General features: G+C 38.2%; 1 protein-coding gene across 4 annotated transcripts in view; it reads right to left on the reverse strand.

The window, feature by feature from the left end:
• The window catches only part of zfh2 (Zn finger homeodomain 2), a 247,387-nt gene that overhangs the window by 137,579 nt on the left and 87,904 nt on the right, over positions 1-21,904 (reverse strand). For all 4 annotated transcript variants that reach the window (XM_065351949.1, XM_065351951.1, XM_065351953.1 and 1 more), the window contains exon 3: positions 7,922-8,031. The gene's annotated coding sequence lies outside the window, so the exon portion shown is untranslated. The remainder of the gene's footprint in view (positions 1-7,921; positions 8,032-21,904) is intronic.

Raw genomic sequence — 21,904 nt, forward strand, 5'->3', positions numbered from 1 at the left:
CCAGTCTTTCCACTTGGACCACTCAAATTCTCGCCATATTTATACATCATTTTCACGGAAACAGAGCATCTAAAATCTGCATAATTTACAATTTACCTAGTATACGATGACGACTAGTTCTCGAAAAAATTAATTACCATACACACTCTTCGTCTTGGCGCGCCGCAGGATGCTGCTGATTTAATACTTCACTATAAAAACTACGCGCAATTCGGTGTATTTCAGATATTGATTTCATATAAGTAAGCACATCTTTGGTTTAGAATCTCTGATTATGGGGAGGACTTCAAGATGATTTGGACCAATCAAGGCCAACGTCAGTCAACCAAGCCATCAATGACTAAAATATGCCATTTTGTAGCAGAATTAGGTAACCCTCGTCTCAATGTCAAATATGGGAGGTGAAGAGAAAAACTGCTCGACAAATTATAAAAGCAATTGAGAACAGTTTTCAATACATTCACCAAAAAATTCAAAAGTTTGAAGTTGAGCTTTTTACGTAAGTTCAATTTTCAAAAACTTGCAAAATTTTGAAGCTGTAATTGATTTTTGTTGACAAAAATCCAGGAAGCAGACACTGTTTTTTTTTTTTTTTTTTTCAACAATATTCACAACTACGAACTATTTGGATGAGTTTTGCAAAACCATGGTGGGGGGATGGGGGGGGTTCTAAACTCGAAATTTTGATCAAAATTTTTAAAAAATGTCGAATATTGTGTGACATATCGTTTCACACGTTTACGAGAGCGTTGAATACGAAAATTAACTCATTTTTTTGATTCGACTCCTCCAACACCCCCTCCCGCCATTGAAAATTGAAAAAAATGTATGATATGAACAGTTTACCAGGTTTTTGGGACCACTAAATCAGAATATTAACTCACTTTTTTGAGACTTTCTTCATCAATACAAGGGCAGCATTTTTACAAGTTCAAAACACACAGACAAATTTGATCAGGCATAAACATGATTTTTTTTTCTTAGATTCTGTCTTTCAATAAAAATTGAAAATTCAATAGGATTTTTCTAATATTCGTGCTATTACAGTTCAAATTTTTAGGGTTTTAGCACCAGTTAGACACCCTACATCAATTTGAAGAGCAAAACGTGTCATTCAAAGGCAAAATTAGGTGACCAGTGACGTCTTGATTTATCATTTATCAAAAAAATACTATAATATGCCAAGTCTATATCCTTCCTCATCACAACTCACCAGGGAATTCTCACCAATTCCTGTTTTATTGTTTTAAATACACCTCAAAGACTTCCTCAAAAATATACCTGGTTTTCTATTCTTTTAGATTTTCGTTCATCCACATATTATATGGTTTTCACCAGTTGGCATAATTATTTCAAAACAATAACCATTAGTAACAAAATGCCACATGAAAAACAATACGATATATATAGTCAGTCCGTTTCGAAATAATTATCTTTCTTCGGTGTTTCGCGTGTACATCCTTTCTTCCAACGTTGGTATCGTAAATATGCCGAGCTGTCAGTCAAGATCACTTCCATTACACTACTTTTCTCTTCCACACACATCCCTTCTTCCGCGTGTGTGTGTCTATGTCGCTAGCTTCTTAATACACGTCACCGCCGGCGCAGTCATCGTCGCATATATACGAATATTAATTTATTAAAATTAATGAGACAGCAGCCTGATTACCTCGCGTTCGTTGTTTTTTTTTCGGTGGATAATTTCTATACGCGGAAAAAATCCACCACGCACGCAATTCTCAGCCAGCGACAGCGTCGCGGTCGTGGTCGTCGTATAGTCGAATTTCGAATACCACTCTGAACACAACACACAAATACACACAGACACACTCACTCACACGTGTAGGTACCTAGTACCTACATAATACACAACCCAATTTAATTAGCCTCTCGCCACCGCTATTTCATTTGCGCGCCGCGCCGCCTTCGTCACACATACGCTCACATACGCACACCGGCAACTAATTACAAATCGAACCGGAGCAGGCAACGAGCTCTCTTCGAGGGTGGTTCATTAATTAAAAGTAAACTCGACGATAGACCCGGTTGAAAATAAAAATAAATAAAAAGAAAAAATACCACAGCCGAGCCATAAAGGTGAACCACACAGCAGCGCGCAGCCCACTGCGAGAAAGAAGACGCGGACACAGGCGCGAGCAGGACCGGGACGCGGCGCGGGTGCGGTAATAGCGTCGTAGCGTTCATTAGAGCGTCTTGGCGCCTCATTCCGTCCTTTTTCAGCCAACTACCGTAGATCGTTTTAAATTCTCGCGTTTTTCTTTTCTAGCGTATTTTTTTTTCTTCTTCTTCTCTTTATTCCACCACCGCACCGCATCGACGACCCCGAGCTGGCTCAGGCTGCGGCGCGGGGCGCGGGGCACGGCGCTCGCTCATACAACTACACCGATCTCATCGACGACTCCAATACTTACACACGTACTTACGCGCAGAAAAACCCACCACCGGTACCGCTCGTCACCCCGCAAGCGTCATGAATCCTTGTGGCGTCTTAATAAACAAACCCCCAAGACCATACCGTACCACATCATCGTGCCCTTTCGCTCTGTCTCTCTTTCTCTCACTCATTCCTTTGCTCATATACTTACTCCTATATGCTATGGGTAGTTGTTGTTTAATTGAGTTCTTTTACCGCATGCTAAGCAAACTTTCCAACGTCCGTAAACCCCACGGGGTGTAATTTCATTATAAACAAAAGAAGCTCTTTTTTTCTCCTTTTTTCCTTCTTTTTTTTCATTTAGTTCTTTTTGTTTTCTCTCTCCCTCTCTCTCTTACTCCTTTATGAGGTAGTGTTGGCGGTGGCAGCGTCGTCGTCGGTTCTACCATTTTCCTCCCTTGTGCTGTATAATGACGTTAATTTTTTTATCAATATCTCTATCCTCGATAGACCTCGCCTCCCCTCTCATCATCTTCATCTATTTTCTTTCACAGTGGCTCGCTGTGGCTTGTCCGAGTCACGAAAGCTTCCTACACTTTATTGCTGAGTTGCCTGCCTGCCTGCCTGCCTGCTGCTGCTCCATCATCACTGCTATTGCCACCGCCCTCTTCTTAAAATGCATGCCAATTGGTTGTCGAACGTCACTCATCTGTCGGGAGCTCTAATTATCTCACTGTGTGTTTTGTTTTCTTCAAAATCAGACCTCATTTTCACTCGCAATGGCAAAGAGTGATGGGCATTTAAAAATTCTCTCAAAAATTCATTGTAGTCTCTTTGTTGGATGAAAAGGAAACACATTCATATTTCACTCCTCATTTATGTATAAAAGCACATTAGGTAGTTACTTTGTATTCTTGTTTAATAAACTATACAGTCCACAAGCAAGTAAAATTTTCATGGTCCTCCGAGCCGGATAAGATCAGCAATATTGAGTCAATTCAACTCAATTATTGTTGACAAATAATGCTTATTGTACTGAAATGAAATTTCATCAATTTTTGGCACATTACTCCATGTAAGCCAAATTTTTATCAAGTCATATTTTCATGGTCCTCCGAGCCGGATAAGATCAGCAATAATGAGTCAATTTAACTCAATTATTGTTGACAAATTAATGCTTGCTTATTGTACTGAAATTTCATCGATTTTTGGCATGTTACTTCATGTAAGCCAAATTTTTACCAATTTTTTTCCACTGTGATGACATTTGATGAATTTTATTGACAATTTTTCATAATCCGTATGAAATAATTTTGATTAAATTTGATTTCTTGACGACTTTCGAACAAAATTCGAAATTTTTTCCACCTCGAAAGCTACTTTCTCCATACTTCTATTCCTATTTTTTTTTCAAGATTCCAAAAAAATCAAGTCTACGAACGCAGGATACATTCCTTCACTTCACCTCAAACCCTGCAACACCATTCCCCCCAACTTTTCAGAAACCCACACCCCGAAGAGAGTAAATAAATCGCTCCCTCAATCCTCACATGAAACAGAATTTCGCCTATGTTACGGCACGTATTTGTATTACGATTAAACACCCGAGACCTTTCGGCCTTGGATACTAATTACAACGTACAACCGCGGTCGTCCAAACAAGATCCAAAATACAGAAACCTAATTAACCATCGCACACGTTACGTTCGCGCGAGGCGACAAACGTCGTCCGTTCGATACGTACCCATTACACAGTGTGCACTGTACACACGATATGGGCTCTTTAAACGACATTAATAAATACTAATTAATTCTAATCAAAGTACAAGCGTTGCTCTTCTGTACATACAGAATATACATACACATTACACATATAGCACAGATTTCAGTCTAACAATACACCACCACTAAACACCGCACTAATCAATGGTACTCTCTATATACGTATTTTCTGCCTCTTTCCCCCCGCTCCTCTTCACCTTGCAACTCGATAATTAACTCACCATCATCACTCGCCGCAGCATTGGAAAACACAACATTCTTTTCAAAAAGAAAAACACTCACGCAAAAAAGCGTGAGATAACCGGCTTTTCAGAATTGAAAAACGTATTAAAAACATATTAATTATATTTATATCAGTATAACAGTTTTATAAATATAAAAAAAATATCTACTTACATAGTAATCAACTTCGGGTCAGTTATTTATTCACTAGTTTCTCAAGTATTACAATAGCGTAATTAATTTTAAATTTGCATAATATTTCAATTCATTGAAATAAATTTAAAAAACAAATAAAATCTCAATAAAGCATATTTGGATATTTCATATTGTTCTTTTTTTCGAGGGTGTTCATAATTCAATTATGACTGGAAAATTTTAAAATTTCTTGGGTTAATTTTTGATTGTGATTTTAAACATTACCACGTCGTAATCAACTTCGGGTCAGTTATTTATTCACTAGTTTCTCAAGCATTAGAATAGCGTAATTAATTTTAAATTTGCATAATATTTCAATTCATTGAAATAAATTTAAAAAACAAATAAAATCTCAATAAAGCAAATTTGGAGATTTCATATTGTTCTTTTCAAATAGAATTCATAACAATGTGTTTCAATATGCAAATTTTAGTACTAAATTGCTTTTAGAATTTAATAGATAGAAAATCTGACGTCATATTCGTATTCAGGGTTACAAGAAACGTACTATTTCATGTGTCGCACGAACAAAACACTTTATTTAATTTTTACCCCCTTTGGGGAGGTGCCGGGGGCCATGGATGGGGCCCAATCAAAAATCTGACGTCATATTTGTGTTCAGCGTCACCGAAAACATACAATTCGATATATCACATGCCCCAGATTTTCTTTTGAAAGTTTCACCCAAAATTGGGGGTGGGGGTGCTCCCCCTTCGTCAAAGAGTCCCATCTCGAAACCTAAATATTTCGAAACAAGTAATAAACTGAGAAATCATTTGGGTATTAAGACAGACATTGGTGTTTGCTAAGCAAAACATTTATGCTTTAAAAAAAAATAGGTGTACCAAAAACAAAACTGATGAGGAAGTCTGCAAAAGTCTGCAAAAATGCCACCAAAAATAAATTAGGCCTACCTAAGCTGAACTGTCAGAGGAACACGTGAACCGACTTTCCATCGAGTTCCTAACAAGAAATAAACTGAGAAATCGTTTGGGTATATTAAGACAGATGTTACTGATTATTGCTAAGCAAAATATTTATTCTTAGAAAAAAATAGGTATACCAAAAACAAAACTGATGAGGAAGTCTGCAAAAGGACGCAAAAATGACAAAAAATATCACTTAATCTGAAATATCGAGGAAACGCCTGGACCGATTTTAATAAAACTCGAAATCTCAAAATTTCGGCAATACACCAGTCGGGAGGGATAAAGCACTTTGTTCAAAATTTCATAGGTTTCGAGTTGACTCTGCCACAAAATTGGTACATAAACACATATATATATATATATATGCCCAAATTTCCTGACATGTGGACCACTCGAGATTCCTAAAATAAATTTTTTTGAAAAAAAATTGGAAAATTTCCGAACTGATTTAAATTTTGAGTGAATATTTATATCATAATAGCCTGACTCTCATCAAAATGTTTGATTATAATAATTCTGCCATGGAGCAATAAAATACAGATAAATCACAAGTAAAATTTTTTGTCTTGTACACACAATTTTTGTATGATTACACGTACCTCAAGCAGTGTTTCCCATTCTACAGGCTACACATTAATTGTAGACTCGACGTTCATCTCCGCGACTCGATTTTTAAACCGTGCGCCACCTAGCGGAAGTTGATGAAATGGGGTGGGCCACTTTGTATGTAGCCTATACATTTGACAATTTGGCCCTGGGCCACATTGTCGACTGGGCCAGATCTTATGTAAGATTTACACGTAGCATGGGCCACATGGAAGGAAATCTAAACCTATATATATATATATATATATATATAAACTTTAAGGAAACCTGAAAAAAAACTAATGGTCCCACAATGATCCCAACACCCCAAAACGCAAAGAAAATTTACTCCGGACCGAAACTGTCACAGTTGAGACAAATACAGTACCTGACTTTTCTTCGAAAAGCCGGTAAATATATATATAGGTATTAGTATCCAGACATGTCAACTATTGAATGGGTTAATTTTACTATACAAGTGGACTGACCAACTTCTCAACTATAGTTGACAAGTCATGGGTTAATTTTACTATACAAGTCAACTATGAGTTTTCAGAAACTTCCACCAGAGGGCGCATGGCTTAGAAATCAAGGCGCGAGGACGAACGCAGGGTCTACAGTCAATTTGTAGTGAGTAGAATGTGATGTGCTGGTGGAGATGTATGCAAATACATCGATCCTGAGTGTACACGACAACAAATTTGACTTGAAATTTTTCAGTATTTTATTGACCTATGGAAAATTTAGAAACATCAAAAATTTTTATGCTGTTTAAGCTTTCTTTTCGTGTCTTAACTTTCTCAAAATTCAAATTACTTTGACTCCATTTTCAAAAATTTTCTTCAAAATTTAGCCTAAAAATCTGATTACTTTTTTCAAAGCATAGATTTTTTCAATATTAGACTGAATCTGCAATTAAAATTTTAATAAGTGATTTAGAACATGAATTATACCAATTTTAAAATTTTGTTCACTTTTCTGCATATATGCCAAGCATAGTTGACATGTCTGGTCGCAAGCAAATATATATATGCCCAAATTTCCTGACATGTGGACCACTCGAGATTCCTAAAATAAATTTTTTTGAAAAAAAAATTGGAAAATTTCCGAACTGATTTAAATTTTGAGTGAATATTTATATCATAATAGCCTGACTCTCATCAAAATGTTTGATTATAATAATTCTGCCATGGAGCAATAAAATACAGATAAATCACAAGTAAATTTTTTTGTCTTGTACACACAATTTTTGTATGATTACACGTACCTCAAGCACTGTTTCCCATTCTACAGGCTACACATTAATTGTAGACTCGACGTTCATCTCCGCGACTCGATTTTTAAACCGTGCGCCACCTAGCGGAAGTTGATGAAATGGGGTGGGCCACTTTGTATGTAGCCTATACATTTGACAATTTGGCCCTGGGCCACATTGTCGACTGGGCCAGATGTTATGTAAGATTTACACGTAGCATGGGCCACATGGAAGGAAATCTAAACCTATATATATATATATATATATATATATATATAAACTTTAAGGAAACCTGAAAAAAAACTAATGGTCCCACAATGATCCCAACACCCCAAAACGCAAAGAAAATTTACTCCGGACCGAAACTGTCACAGTTGAGACAAATACAGTACCTGACTTTTCTTCGAAAAGCCGGTAAAAAAACTAATGGTCCCACAATGATCCCAACACCCCAAAACGCAAAGAAAATTTACTCCGGACCGAAACTGTCACAGTTGAGACAAATACAGTACCTGACTTTTCTTCGAAAAGCCGGTAAAAAGTAAAAAAAAAACTTACTTCACGAACACGTGTTGATACGATTTTTAAACAAGTCGAAGAGATCGTGTAGTTTCCAAATTATCACGAGAATTTTCCGCAAACGTCTCGATTCACAATAATCCTGTTTCCTGCAACACGAACACAAAAGAAAGAAAAAAATTAAAAATTAATTTCCACAAAGGTACAACGATATTATTATTATTATTTTTTCATTACCAACAACAACAACAACAACAGCATTATGCGTGACTTAACGCCACCATTCCATTACACTAGTACTAGTAACCCTTACCCTGTACCTACTCGTATTATTACATAATCCGCGCGCGTTAAATTACTCTCTCGAAAAGCTTTACTCGTCGTGCGATCACAGTCACATACGCAAATTACCCTCTTTCTCGACTCATCCTTCTATTACTCGAATTATTACGTTAAAATACCGGGTGTGCGTATAATTCCTAGCGCACGAGAGGTAAAGGGGATGGAAATCGTGACTTATGCGTTGCATAAGCGAGCTTATGCAGGGAAAAGTAATTTAGGTGCGTGTACGCGTATGGTATGCAGGTAGCAGGTAGCAGGTATTGTGGCCTTTGAATAAGGAATTTTTTTCTATTTTTTTCCCCGACTGTGTTTAATTTGGAACCTGCACGCGACATACTGCCGTAAATATGACACCTTTCTTCACCTTTCCTCTTACATACTATGTCGTACTTCTAATTTTTCGTGGATCTACCGATGCCAGAAAAAAATTATCGTTCACCATTCATTCGGATTCGTCTCAGTCGAGCAATTTATTATGCAAAACATGTATAAATTTTGACGGGAATTTTTAAAAGAGAATACCAATTTATCAACTTTACTTATGGTTCTGATTATGGAAAATTCAACTAAGTATTTTCATTCTGTTCACTGCAATGCCTCACAGACTGAAAGCTATCAAATTTTCTATCGCCAGAATCATAAAAAAATTGCAACTGAGTGAGTTGAATCGCCGGCCATACGCCAGCCATACCTTCGACACACACTTTCTTCAATTTTCAGGAAATTTTAGTGATATTGGACATGGGATGGGCGTTGGAAGATTCGAATCGAAAAAATGGCTTGATATTCGTATTTAGCACTCCCAAAAACCTAGTAAACCATATGTCACACAATTTTTTCAATTTTCATAAAATTTTAGGCTCACATGAAGAGCGTTGGAATGGTCGAATCGAAAAAGTGACTTGATATTCGTATTCAGCACTTCGAAAAACCTAGTAAACCATATGTCACACAATTTTTTCAATTTTCTGATTTTTTGGGGGGAGGGGGTTGGAGGCCGGGGGGACGTTGGGAGAATTGAATCGAAAAAATGAGTTGATAATTTTGTATTTAGTATCTATTTTAAAAAATACATGAAACGATATGTCACACGATATTTCATTTCTTTTTCACACTTTAACCCTTCGACCAACTCCCCCCCCCAAATGGTTTTGAGTATTCGAATCCTTTTTTTCTTCAACTTCTTAAGATGATAGTTTCGAAATTTGGCACGTTTTTGAGTATGAGATTTCAAAAAAGCTCAACTTTGAACTTTTGCAAATTTTCGAAGTTACCCTCAAAACTTCGTAAACAGATTTTCTTAAAATTACAGCAGACGGACAAACCAAAACAATCAAGCTCCAAAATTGGGCATTAACTGTCTTTTTTGGAAAAAAGAATCTACAAACAAAAATTGAGTGAGATTTGAGGCCCCAAACCCAAAACTGGGCTGAAGATTTGACATGCAATGACTCAGCAACGACAACAACACTCAGAAGGATCCTATAAAATGGTTTGCAAGAAAACATAAGAGAAAAGGGAGGGGGAAGGGAGAATGGAGTTGGCGAAATCTGAACAAGCTTCAGTTTCCTACATCTACTACTTCTGTAATCACTCCTCGTAAGGACTCGTAACAAATTCTTCGGCATTATTCAACAAATCTGGCAAATTCTCAAAGATGGCCATCAACTTACCATTGAGTTCAGCGCCGAGCAGAATTTCACGAAGTATGTCATGTGGGTATTCAATTTGAAGGAAATTTAAATCAGAAACACAACTGCAAAAGGCATTTCTTCACCTCATTTATTTCCTTCTTCATTTTCCTCTCAACTCCTCTCTAACCTCTCTTTGCAGACCCTCTCCGAAACATTCTACCTCCAAGAGAACACCCTAAACTTCAATCCAACCAGACCACCATCCACACAACCCATATCAACATCTTCGACAAGACAAAATCTCACCTCCGACTCCGAGTCCACATCCGCCTCGTAATCTGAATTTTCACGACCAAAATCTGCTCCAATAAATCAACAACTGCAATTCGTTATCGCTGCCTAGTCTTTCCCGGTTAATCCGCCAGACTAACATACAAGAATAGATCGAGATTCTGCAAACCTAAACGCCAATGATCACACATACTTGTTTCGAGAATATGCTATGTGCATCCTAGGTACATACAAATACATTCAACAACTCCTACTACGGAGTATAGGAAACATATACCAAGAACTAGTTCCACGTACGTACCATCCACTTATCTAATAGATTACCTTCTCAATTGGTAACATTTCAACGATATCGTGCGCTCGTTCCATTATCGTATTACAAAATTATTAGAACGTGTTTACGCCGTCCATTAAATTTATTTCCTATACGGTTTTTTTTTTACCTTTTTGCAATCTGTTCTTTACTCTGTCTCTCTCACACTCACACACACGTTCCAGAACACAGAAAACCCTTCTTCGAATAGGTAAGGTAACTTTCGCGTTGAGAGTACTTCTTCGATGATCAGACGAGACGAAGAGAACGAGACCACCGTCATAAATGTACCTACACTGAGTATACTGTCACGAGTTCTTCGCTGGCTGTATTGTTTTGGCCAAATGCGGTTGTCTTTATATTGAGAATTTGCCTTTGTATTTAGTTATTCTTTTATTTTACTTTTCATTCTGTTTCACAAGCTTACAATAACGTCGTCTAAGTACATTTTGAAAAAAAAAAATAATAAAGACCAGCAACCCATCAACAAATGAAAAATTACCATTTCACCTGTAATCTACACCTGAATCACTATAGCTCTTGCAAATGGTCAATATGTCACTGTGTTTTTACTTTCTTCTTCGTCTAGCTGGAGCTTTTTCGACTATAGACGACAACACGTGATACACGGAACTTTCCTGGAGACTCCATGGGACAGTATATGCAAAAAGAAGCCGAAACCCTGAGCGACCTTCTCTCCCGCCCGTAAGTAATTTACATTGTTTTCATCATAAGTGAAATAGAGACATAGCCTAGACTAATGAAAACCTATTCTAGAGAATTCTTTTTTCATTCAAACAAATGAACCAATTTGTCAGAGGAGTCTTCCGTATTCTCTCCTGCTGTTGCGAATAATCTTTTCGAACAATTAATCTCGAGAAGAGGTTTTTGTCAAAACCAGCCTAGTCGAAGAAAAGAACGTTTAAACATTGCATAATTACAACGCCGATAATTATCCAACCACCAACGGTACTCATGAGGAGCCAGACAACAGAGTATTCCGGCCATTTCTTCACCCACGAACGGGTGTTTTTCTACGAACAACCAACTGTCAATCAGTGATTAACTATACTCAGCATCACGGTGGATGGCGCTAAGAAACCATAATAGATAATGCAAACGAAACAATTCCATCGTATAGTCTTTCAAAGAAGCTATTTTTTTTTTGGTCGTCCGTCGCATTTACAGCAGATTCCAGCATCGTATAATGTATAATATATAGTGCAGTATATTTTGATATCTCTTCATCAGCATCATCGCGTCTCGGTTAAACTACCATCAGCGGCACCTGATCGGTGTATTTTAATTTAAATTATAACCTTCGTGGTAATACTTATACGCTAATCTGTACCGCCACTTCGGCTTCCTTCTTGCACTTGATCTCAGTTACCAGGTCAACGTACCTGGTCTTAGCACCCTTCTCGCCTTACCTTTTGCCCATTTGTTTTTCTAAGTATAATCTTAATTGCGAGGCGAAAATTCTAACACCGTAAGGCGACGACTTTACTAATTGGTCGTCATTTTCGAGGCCGCATTTGCAGCCGGTTTACTCCCAACACGAATATTTATAAATATTAATCTCCAACATACACTCGAGTAATATAATTATTCAAGTCTGCAAGATTTAATTTGTTAATTAGTCGGCCACATTCACGTCTCCTTGATGCTATTTTAATGCATTTTTTTGATGCCTTGCCTCATCTGCATCCAATTTTTTCCAACAAAATACATAATTCCATACGTATGAGACCAAAATGCATACCAAAGTACCCCAAACTGACAATTTAATCCTCACATTCTGCGGATTGAACACCTCACTTCCCAACCTGGGCATCTCCATCTCACCAAAAAAAATCCACCACCACGATCCGAGTTCAACCTGAAGATTATTTTTTCTCAGCCTTTGTCTAAACCCAGAAACATCTCAATGATTGCTTAATTACCCACTACATTATACAAAGAACATAGTATAGACAACAAAGCTCCTCTGGCTTCTCACTCCTCGCTCGAACGAGACGGCTCACTTTGTCGAATATAAAGCACCCCATTAAAAAGCACTCGTTAAAATCTGTTAAGGGCTAATTTGTTTAAAACGCGTTAAACCGACGGAATTTAACCCTTTATTAGAGGTTTAATTTAAATAAGAGGGTGAAAGTTAGACGCCGCCACCGCTCCTCCCTCCCTCCCCACCGCCTCATCATAATCACGGTGAAAGTCGCACTCGACGAGGATGGGCTTGTTTTACAGCGTATTAATTGTCATTAAGTTGAGCTTTTACCCTCGATGACTTTGTTTTAAATAAAAGGGGTCGTGTCGTCGACGCAGCGGTGGTGCTGGTGGTGGTTTTGTTGTTGTTTTCATCGTCCTTGTCGCGCTCTCTCATTAAAAAAGCTCGACCCCCGCGCCCCATCAACGAGTGTTTTTACCATACAAATAAGCATTCTAAAGCAGCCAGACCCCGCCAGTGCTACTTGTTACTGCCCTTTCAATGGGCCATTTTCCATATTGTGGGAAAATTTTCCAAATGAAAAGCACCCGCAGCGGCGGGACGTCTACCTGTTGCCGAGCCAGCGTAGTTTTTTTGCGGTCTCTTCGTCGTCTACGTCTCGTCCCCCATATTGCAAAACCCTCTTATTAGTCGGCTTTTTCATCAGCCACGACGACTTGAATTAACGACGAGTTAATTAAGTCGTTTTTTAACTCCTTTTCTTTATTCGTTTTTCTTTTCCTCGCATATTTTACCGCCTTTAACGAGGAAAATTAGGCGATTAATTATCGTAATCGCGAACATTTTGACTCGTGGTTATGAATTCAAATTGTTATAGAACACTTTTCTCAAAAATGAAAGAGGAGGGGGGGGGAGTGGATCATGAATTTGAAATGTAACAGCATTTTTTTTTCAAAATGATGGAGAGGAGGGCAGGGGGCAAAAATTTACAATTTTTTCACGATTCTCTTGTTTTAGACATCGAGTATATAAATTGACAATATGAGAATTTTGAAAATCATTCCAACCAGTTTCGCCCCAGGTCCAAAAAATGAAGGAGGAGGGAGAGGGTCGTGAATTCAAATTTCTATAGAAAATTTTTCTCAAAAAATTGGGTGGGAGGGGGAGGGAGTGGCTCATGAATTTGAAATCAAACAGAATTTTTTTTCATAATAGAAGAGAGAAGGAGAGGGGACAAAATTTTCCATTTTTTCACGATTTTTTGTTTTTTCCATCGAGTTTATATTGAGAATATGAGAATTTTGAAAATCAATCCAACCAGTTTTGCCCCAGGTTCAAAAAATGAAGAAGGAAGGGAAGGGAAAGACTCGTGAATTTGAGAACTAATATAAAATTTGTTTCAAAATAGAATAGAAGAAGAGAAGAGGGCAAAATGTCCCATTTTTCACGATTTTCTTGTTTTTGCCATCGAATTCATAATTGAGAATTTTGAAAATCAATCCAACTAGTTTCTTTCCAGGTCCAAAAAATGAAGGTGGAGGAGGGAGGGAAAGGCCCATGAATTTTAAAATTAGTATAACATTTTTCTTCAAGATAGAGAAGAAGAGGACAGAGGCAAAATTTCCCCTTTTTCACGATTTTTTGTTTTCATTGGAAACATAAAAATTTTGAAAATTATTCCAACCAGTTTCGCCCCAGGTCCAAAAACTCAAATACCCAGCTTCGAATACCGCGGAGAATTTTTTTTTCACTTTGAAGCAAAATTATCAAATACCCCTTCGGCTCTGTTGACGGCGCTAAATCATTTCACATCGGTTAATTTATGTAAAAATACACCGAGTCTTCCCCATGGCACCCATTTGTACACCTCATTACCTCAAAATACCAGAATATACCTCTCGTGATTCCATACCCTAAGGATCCATGTAGGTACACAAGTACACGGGCGCTGAGAGCTGAAAATCTCGAGAATAAATGTTCATAATCCGGCAATAGTTGGACGAGTTGGCCGCAGCAATCTCAGTGTACCATTCGTTAGCGCGATAAATTAATAACCAATTAAAAAACTAAACTAAAATACTCGTTAGATCAGATCACGCTCTCACTGAGTAAGTATAGAGAATCCGAGACACAAATATATGTATCTGTGTACGAGAGACTCGCGACGACCAAGACGAGGATAGTTTACACATTAAACCGCCGCTCTGCGTCTTGCTGGTCGTCGCCGTCGTCCTCTACTCTTTACTCCATCATCATCTACAATCTCTCAAGTTGGTCTTTTTCTACACCATATGGACGTGTTAATAAAAGTAATAATTTACACCGCTGTGTAGTCGTCTCAGTCCCTCTCAATGCTATTTTTTTCCTCCTCCGACGCCTCCTCTCTCTCTCTCTCTCTCTGTCGCACATCAATGTGCAGAGAGTATGGTACAGCAGCGTGATCGGAGTACTATATAGAATGCTGTGTGTTCGTGTTACAGCGTCGTTTTATAATGTTGTTGTATAAGAAGAAATCACCGCGACACACAACGAGCTTCATCGTAGTCCACGGCACGATGAAATTAATTAAACTTCTTCTCGCCATAGCGTTAATTAATATACGTATACGAAATAGTCTTTACACATTTATATCGACCGCGAATCGAGAACTTGAGCTTTATTTACACTATAAGAGATGTCTTCTTCTAAGTCGTGTGTCTTTCTCTCTCGCTATCTCTGGTCTTTTTTTCAAGACTCGTATAACCACGTGTACTGAAGGAAAACCGAGATTGACAATCACAGTCCAACGTTAATGACAGACTTCATCTTGGTCGCCGAACACCTTTTAATAAATAACTTTGAATATGCCCCTAGGGGGGTCTGGATAAGCCACTCATATTTTCAATTATCTGTCTGCACCTCTGTCTCCATTTTTCTGACCAAAAACACCTTCAACTTTCGCCACAAAAATGCACCATCGTCGTCCAAAAATGCATCCACGATTCGAAACAGCAGAGTATCGATCTTCTTCGCGTATCCCATTCTGCACTGGTCACCGTTGCTGGATTTATTTCGGCGCTAAACTCATTTACATAATCGAGAACTCGTCGAATCAACGAATATCGATGTGTTTGGCTACTATTCGCGTGTAATCCGCCATCAAAATACGCGTTAGTTATAATTTGAACGATTTTTCATGTCTTTAATTCTCCGGCATGGCGTTCTTCGGGTCTAATATACTGCATCTGTATCTTCTTCTTTTTCGTTACAATCTAAGCGATCCGATGTAATACTTTATTACATACATTCTTGTTGTCAGATCATCGATTTCGGATGCAGATCTCGTTGTCAGTAGTCTAGTGAAATTTTCCGCTACATCGATCACCAGCGCAAGCACCACTACAGATACGACTAAACTATACAACTATACACTTTCAGCATCCGCGTGTCCTCAGAGTTCCTCCAACACACGAACTAGCCCAAAACTCATACGCACTATCTCCGTTTGTTTTTCGTTTTCGCTTCGATATTCGTGCCCGTGTAATTATCGACTAACGTTTAGTAAATGCGCACCCGCACACGCGCGCTACTGGAACCGGTTGCAAATAATTTAATTACTATTGTTTGGTAGTGGGTTTTTTTTTTTTTGGAAGTTGGGCGCTAATATGCGTATTTTCACGCTTTTTCGACCTAATTATATTACAAATACGAGACATGGATGAATTCAATACGTGTATCCTCGGATTTATATACGCATGGTGTCCTCCAAATCCGCGTGTAATCGATTGTAGGTATAATTACGTATTAGAATGGAGAATTTGAATAATTGTTTTGTACTCTGAGATTTCACTCCTACGCAGCCATCCTCACACTCGGGTCATTCCACATCAATTCGACCAAGAAATGGTAAGGGGGGGGGTTCAGCGATTTTTGTTGAAATTTTTCCTGTGGGAAGACGTTTTGAAGGGATGATCACTGGCGCAATTCGCAGCTCTCTAGCCCTTTTTTAAAGGCTGCTAGGGGGTGTCAAAGTTTTCAATGAACTTGAAATATCATCAATTTCAGCAGTGGATTACTCGATAACGGCGATACCTACTAAAATGAAACTTTTTTCAATAGTTAGGGGTTTTGAAAGGCTTTATCGTTCCGACTCTCAAAAATTCTGAAAAAAATATATTATTGACAACTTTTCATGCTGATGAACTACATATTAAAAAATTGGAATGGTATTATGTCGTAATGTCGATTTAAAAAAATTGAATGTTTGCAAAAAAATGCGATTTTTTGATTTAAAACAAGAAAAAAAATTTGACAGGTGAGTTGACCCATTTGACCCCTATTTTTACGTATCCGTTAAAAAAGTTGAAAAAACACCTTCACTCAATGAAATAAACTCATCACAAAAAAAATCAAAATTCGAAAAAAATGCAATTATTTTCAATTCCAAACATCAAAAAACGTTTGAATTTATTCAGTTGTCTCATTTTGACCTCTTTCTGACGTATTTCATGAAAAAATTGATGAAAATTACACTCATTTCAAGTCACTGAAAACTTTGACACCCCCTAGCAGCCTTTAAAAAAGGGCTAGAGAGCTACGACTTGCGCCATTGGTCATCCCTTCAAAAGCCTTCAGAAGGTCTTGAAAATTTCAAAAAATCGCCGACCTCACCTCCCCTTACCACTTCTTGGTCGGATTGAAGCAGATTGACCCACAGATGTTCTATATTCTGGAGCCAACGAGCAAGAGTTATGAACCTATCAACCTTGGGGTCGCCGAACAGGAATTCTGGAGCCTCAAAACTTCAATTTGAATTTTAAATATGTACTAGATACTTCAAATTTCATATTAAAAGATGACCCAAAATTTGCAAAAATGCATGAAAAAGTTTTAAAAACGTGTGAAAATTGCATTTAAAAAATAATTAAACTCGCTATAAATAATTTTTTTTTTTAAATGATGAATTTTTGAGTAAAATTTATCATAAATGCATGAAAAGAAAAATAATAGAAAACGTGTTAAATTGATGTAAAAATACTCGGAAAAATGTTGAATAAAATCATTGCAAACCGCCAGAAAAAATCATGAGATTTTAGTGAAAATTATCTAAACTGCTTGAAAAAATGTATAAGCCCATTTTCATCAGAATTTTTCATGTGATTTTGTTAAATTCAATTCTCATCAACCTTGCGGTATTCATGAAGAACTGACAATAATGATAAGGCAGAATCTGAAAAATCGTTCAAATGAAAATTTATTTACCCCCGAATAATATTCAGAGACCAAGAAAATCAGCCAATTTTCATGCAGATTGGGATGCCTATTCACCTAATTGAAGGACTATACCTGGTTTATAAAACGCTCTGTACGTAAAAAGACCTTCAAAAAGAGAGCAAAAAGGTACGAACTACGATGGAAAAGGGAAAAAAAGCGTATTGTAGCCGTATACGCGAAAAGTGAAGAAAGCCAAATCAGGCAGAGAACGAGTCGGAGAGGGAATTAATGTATCAGTGAGTAGACGAGGGGGTAAGTAGAGAGGCCTGTGGGAGCGTCGCATGTGTTCAATAAGAAAACTGCTAAAGTTTCATTTTCTTAATTGATGTTCTCTGGTAGTAAGTATAATACGAGTTTGGTATGTGCGAGTGTATTTGTGCGTCGAGCGAAACGCGAATGGCAATAGAGACAGAGAGGCAGCGAGGCAGCGGGAATAAAACAAAAAGCGGCGATTAATCGCGAAACCCCCTTCATCGGGTAGTAAGATAAAGAAAAAGCATATCGTATAGTCTGTCGAAGAAGAGAGCGAAGTGGATATCGTGACAGAAAGCTGTAAAAATGGCGTTGCCGGCATCGGCATCAGACTGGGCTGGGCATAATGCTGCGATGTGGATGTGGACCTCGCTAACATTAGTTGGTGGTTGTGTATGCTGCGGTGGCGATTAATATAAAAAGGGTAGTTTTTTCCTGTTTTGGCGAAAATTCGCTCCACTTTCGCGCCAGTCGTCGTCGATCGAATTTGGCGCGAAATGTACATTAAAGAGGTACGCCCGTGAACTTCTACACGAGTACATGCCGATGTTCGTGTGTCTGTTTTGCTAGCACTTCGACCCCCCTCCCCTGACCTGATCTGCAGTCTCAGGCTGGGAAGTCAGAGAAGGGAAAACCGTACATTCTCGAGAGGAACCAAGGGGATAATTATTATTCGTTGTGGAATTACTATACATTTAGCAGAAGAAGACAGCAGAGTGGAGATTGTACTTACTTACAGTGTGCTGCTGTAGAAAAACAAGAAAGATTTATAAAAGTGGAAAAATATTTCTTAATCTGTGTGCCAGTGTGTGTGTCTGCGTAGCTGAAGGGGTGGTCAGGGAGGGTTGAAATTTATTACGATAGCGTTGTGCCGGACGACTACCCTGCGCCGTTGCTTTAATTTACTCGTCGCGGTGTATAAGAGAGTCTTGTTGTATATATCGATTGTAATATAATGCGGCGTCTTTCTCTGTTTCTTCAACTCTTCTGTACAGTCTGCCACTATTAGTCGTTTGAATGTTTCAACTGTTTTGAATTTCCTATCAACATATTGACGTGTTTATGGTACTGGGATGAGAAAGAGGGTGACTCGATACAGATGTGCTGGTTTTCCTCTTTCTCGCGATGAACGTATTTTCTGCTGAAATTTTTCTTCGACGATGTTCGCGCGAGAAATCATAAATTCGAGCTCTCGTTTTTCACGTACAAGGCCACCGAAGCCAAGGGTTGAATTTTTTATACAGGGCGCGTGTAAACGCGTATGTTATTCGCCTTCATCATCTGGCTGCGAACGAACTTTATAAACTCGTTTAAGAGAATAAATATTTACACGGGTATTTTGGAAATGATTAGAAAAAGTTAGCATTATCGTGAATCTGGATGAGGGGGGAGGAGGGGTATTTTGATGACGAAGCTTTCAACGAAGGATTTATAGCTACATGAGCAGTTGAGCTCTCTGACATGGTAAGAGCGAATCGAGTTGACTACGCTGTACCGTATACGAAGCAATTACGCGAAGAAAAAAAAAATCCACCCTATTTGAATAAATAATTATCGATCAAAATGAAGGAGAGAACGGTGCGGGGGTGGAAAATCACCGCTACGTTGCTCGACGAGTTTATTGTTTTCGAAACCCTCTAATTTCATCGAGCCCTTATTTTTTTTTCTCGGTTTTTTAATAAAGTAACGCGAGAATGTCGATGATACAGTGGAAATGAAAGTATATAGTAGACAGAGTGAAAGAAAAAGAAAAGAAAACCCGGAATGGAAAAGAAAGAACGAATGATAGAGAAAGAGAGATGAAGTAGGTGCGCGGAGGAGTGGTAAGAAAAAACACACGAAAAGAATTAATTACAATTGTAGAACAAGACAATTATAGTAGCCGATTTTTTCGAACGAAGGGGTAAAATAAAAGCGGCGAGCGAGCGAGCAAGCGAGCGCTGAAATGAAATTAAAAAACGTTGCTTGGGTTATAAAAGTTAAACAATATAATTTGGGTTTTTCGCCCAGCAGCACGGATGGAGGAGCGGGAGCGGAGTGTTTCTCGGGTGTTCTTTTTAAGTAGCTCGTGCTTTTTAATTTTATCACCAGGATGCTGTTGCCCCGGTGTTCTTTGAAAGATAATTCTTTCTTTCTTCGGTGGTGCGCTTTTTTTTCCTGTTGTGTGTTTTGTTCTTCCTCTTGTAACTTAGGTTTTCGTGTTCGCCAAGGTGTAGAAGAGCGTAATTCTTTTAGAGCGAGAGCGGACTCCGTTAGCTAATTAAACGATTTCGTTATTTCGCGCTGTTGTTTGGTTGGCCGCCGCCGCGTGGTACCTACGCGAACGCAGACCACGCGCTATGTAGAAAACAGTGCGATTGAAGGTGCGCCAGGAGGAGGAATAAGAGGAGTGCGGAAAGAAAAAAAAGCGGCGAGAAAATTAATTAAAATTGTCGTAATCTTTTTTCTTGTTGATTTTTGGTCGTATTGGCAACGAACCGTTCGAATATAAGTAGGTTTTTTTTCTACGCTTTGCGCGGGTTTGCGGGAATGGATTAGAAAACGCGCGTACCTATTGATAGGTAATTAGCGAAAGACGTGATCTCGTTTACGATCATATTGTAATAACGCGTTAGCAATAGCTTACGTGATTGGAGTTTCGGTATCAATAAGTATGCTTCCTGTTAATTTGAAAATTACCTGATGAAAATGTACTGAATATGGAAGAAAGAACTCGGAGTTCTTGTGCGATGTTCTCCAAGTTCTAAATTCATCAAAATATACGAAAGTTACAAAATTCGGGTTTCATAACCTCAGTATTTCGTACATAACCAACTCATTGAAGTTATTAAAAGTAACACTTTTTCAAAATTTTGGTTTTCCTTGCTTTTTTGACAGAAATAGCCAAAATGTAAGTACATATCACTTTTTCGCCAATGATCCAAAAAAAAAAAAAAAACTGTTTTATGAAAAATTAAAAACTTGAAAAATTGTTAAAGTTACACTTTTTGTCAAAAACTGTAAAAAATTCTTGCTTCAACAAAATTACAAGTATCGGGGTTCACAAGCTTCGCTGCTCTTCCTGTTGCTGCTTCAGGGATATTTTCCGATTGTTTTCTCTTCTCCCCTACTTCCTGAGACGGCTTGATGTTGTAGCCCATTCAGGTTCCAGCTTTGACGCTGGGCACATGCCAAATAAAATACTATCAGATACTACCATACCATACCAGAAGACTTCTGTACTACAATTGTAATACCCATTTTCAAAAAAGAAGACCGAAATGACCTAGGAAACTACTGTGGAATTAGCCTACTAAATGCTGCTTACAAAATACTTGCAAAGATGCTAGTGAGAAGAATCGAGAGCCATGTGGAGCCAATTGAGGCTGCAACCCCTGGTGCAGCGCTAGTGTGTTTGCATTGTTTTAAAATTGAAATAGAGGTATAGTTCCAAAAGTTTCTACCTCAATTAAATGCAAATTCAGGTGCCGCGCTAGTGTCGTTTACTTGAAATAGGGGTATTAGTTCCAAATGTTGCAACCTCAATAATATTGGAATGCCAAAATGGATTTTAAATGGGAAGATCACACATAGATGGGGTATATGCAACAAATCTGCTGAAGGAGAAGAGACGAGAATATAACTTAGAAACCCACATGTGCTTAGTTGATCTGGAGAAGGCGTATGATCGAGTACGAAGGAAGAAGTTGTTTGAAATCCTGAGGAAAATCGAAGTGAACGAATGAATAGTACGCTTAATTGAAGAAATATACATGGATAATGTAATAAGAGTAAGATCTGGAAACATGTTGGAAGCAAATAAGATAGGAAGAGGAGTAAGACAGGGATGCCCAATGTCATGTAGTCTGTTCAACATCTACTTCAATGACATGATTAAAGAATGGCTGAAAACCAAGCCAAAAGGGCTAGACATCAATGACACCCATGTCAATACCCTGCTATTTGCTGATGATGAGGTGGTCTTTGCTGGCAATGAAGATGACTTGCAG

The sequence above is a fragment of the Planococcus citri genome, chromosome 2 (assembly GCF_950023065.1).
Source record: "Planococcus citri chromosome 2, ihPlaCitr1.1, whole genome shotgun sequence".
NCBI classification, from domain to species: Eukaryota; Metazoa; Arthropoda; class Insecta; order Hemiptera; family Pseudococcidae; genus Planococcus; species Planococcus citri.